This window comes from Petromyzon marinus, unplaced genomic scaffold (genome assembly GCF_048934315.1).
Source record: "Petromyzon marinus isolate PM22_M1 ecotype Great Lakes invasive population unplaced genomic scaffold, UKy_Petmar_22M1.pri1.0 PM_G_Scaffold_66, whole genome shotgun sequence".
In the NCBI taxonomy this organism is placed as follows: Eukaryota; Metazoa; Chordata; class Hyperoartia; order Petromyzontiformes; family Petromyzontidae; genus Petromyzon; species Petromyzon marinus.
Window position 1 is genome coordinate 720,001 of NW_027423020.1, and position 2,500 is coordinate 722,500.

At 36.6% G+C, this 2,500-nt stretch overlaps 1 pseudogene; it reads right to left on the reverse strand.

Annotated features, from left to right (window-relative positions):
• LOC142920067 (28S ribosomal RNA) overlaps positions 1 to 2,500 on the reverse strand; it is an 8,253-nt pseudogene that overhangs the window by 2,477 nt on the left and 3,276 nt on the right.

The following is a 2,500-nucleotide window of genomic DNA, read 5'->3' on the forward strand; positions in this document are numbered from 1 at the left end:
AATAACAAAATCTAATCTAAAACATCTTAAATAAAGCTTGTCTGTAGTCTTCTTTGTAGGCAGAAAATAGTACGTTACAGGACTCTCAAACTGATGTATTCCAAAAATAAAGAATTAAAATAACAAAGTCTAATCTATATAAGCGCTCTTGAATAAAGCAGTGTAAAAAAAAAAAATAGCAATATAAAAAAACCAAGTCTTCGTCTTGGAAAATAACAAAATCTAAAATAAAAGAAGTCTTCTTTGTGGAAAATAGTAAAATAAAAAAAACCAAGACTTCACCTTGGAAAATAACAAAATCTAATCTAAAACATCTTAAATAAAGCTTATTTGTAATCTTCTTTGTAGGCAGAAAATAGTAAGTTACAGGACTCTCGAACTGATGTAGTCCAAAAATAAAGAATTAAAATAACAAAGTCTAATCTATATAAGTGCTCTTGAATAGGCTTCGTGTAAAAAAATAGCAATAAAAAAATACCAAGTCTTCGTCTTGGAAAATAACAAAATTTAAAAGAAAAGTCTTCTTTGTGGAAAATAGTAAAATAAAAAACCAAGACTTCACCTTGGAAAATAACAAAATCTAATCTAAAACATCTTAAATAAAGCTGGTTTGTAGTCTTCTCTCGAACTGATGTAGTGCAAAAATAAAGAATTAAAATAACAAAGTCTAATCTATATAAGTGCTCTTGAATAAAGCTTCCTGTAAAAAATACCAAAAAAAATACCAAGTCTTCGTCTTGGAAAATAACAAAATCTAAAAGAAAAGAAAAGTCTTCTTTGTGGAAAATAGTAAAATAAAAAAAACCAAGACTTCACCTTGGAAAATAACAAAATCTAATACATCTTAAATAAAGCTTATTTCTAATCTTCTTTGTAGGCAGAAAATAGTAAGTTACAGGACTCTCGAACTGATGTAGTCCAAAAATAAAGAATTAAAATAACAAAGTCTAATCTATATAAGTGCTCTTGAATAAGCTTCGTGTAAAAAATAGCAATATAATAAAAATACCAAGTCTTCGTCTTGGAAAATAACAAAATCTAAAAGAAAGGTCTTCTTTATGGAAAATAGTAAAATAAGAATACCAAGACTTCACCTTGGAAAATAACAAAACCATCTTGAAAAAAGCTTATTTTTAATCTTCTTTGTAGGCAGAAAATAGTAAGGCGAAAATAAAGTCCCCTCTAAGCTCTAAAGTAACAAATACGACGTGTTAAAAAAAAAAAAACTAACAATAAAAAAAAGAACCAAGACTTCGTCTTGGAAAATAACAATCTAAATTGTGGAAAATAGTAAAATGAAATAAAAACCGACTTCACCTTCGAAAATAAGAAAATCAATCTAAAACAAATGACATCTTAAAACAAAACTATTATTTGTTTCGGAGGTTGTCTATGACTGTTCATAGACCGCATAATTTCCACAGAACATTCTCAGAATATCAAGAGAGAAAAGCAGCGTTCTGCGGGAAATCATCTTGGCCAGTGATGTCGTTCTGGGTTTGGTCAGGCCCAGGGAGGTAAGTACCTCGTTATTCTCAAGGGGCCACTTTCCTCTTGCCCCAACCGGGAATCCAAAGAATGTGACCTTGCTAGCCTTCGTCAGCACTTTGACTTGATCACCAAGAGGGGTATAGTACGAAACTTTGTGCGAGGCAGCATCTGACAAGGTATTCTTTGAAAGCTCAAAACGGACGGTGACATCGATCACAACCGCCTCCTCATCTTTTGCAAACACGAGGTCAGGCTTTCTCATCTCTCCCGTCTCGGATATGAACCGTGGCTCTTTGTATACAGACCAGCCCAATCTAGCCGCTTCGTCTGCCAGAATGTTACTGATCTTGTTGTGTCGCGCAATTCTTGCTTTCTGTACTGCAGGACATTGACCGAGAATGTGCGAAAGGGACTCGAGTCTGGCAGAGCATTTCCTGCAGGAACGTAAGGCCCCATCTCTGCCTCTGTTCAAGCTTTCTCTTGTTGGGTAAATATTTGCCCTTAGTTGTAGTGCTGCGATAAAGAAGCATTGTTTAAAGCCGCACCATGGCCTCAACCAAGCATTACTGATTCTATCATGCGCAAAGTTTACAATGCCCCTTCCTTGAACCGGCTTTTCGCACCATCTCTGAAATTCATGCTCCCTCCAATCGCAGGGTCTCGGATATACAGGTTCTTTTGACACCGAGTCCCTGAGAACGAATGTTGGGATTGCATCACTGTCACCCCCTGCTCGTACCCACAAATTACGGTATTCTTCCTCCATACCATGCGAGGACACAATATTACGGGTGATAGCATCGGACGAGTTTGCTATACGTTGCAGCCTTCTAACTTGAACCGAAGGGATTGTTTTTTCCAGTTTCAAGATGGCAAGGCCTCCGTCTCGGGCTCTGGCATATAACAGTCCATCACAAGTTGAAGCGGGAAGGTGGAGCCATCCTTTTACCGCCTTTCTAATCTCTTGGTCCAACCCACGGAGAGTTGATTGCTTGCAGTCCGAGTGGTC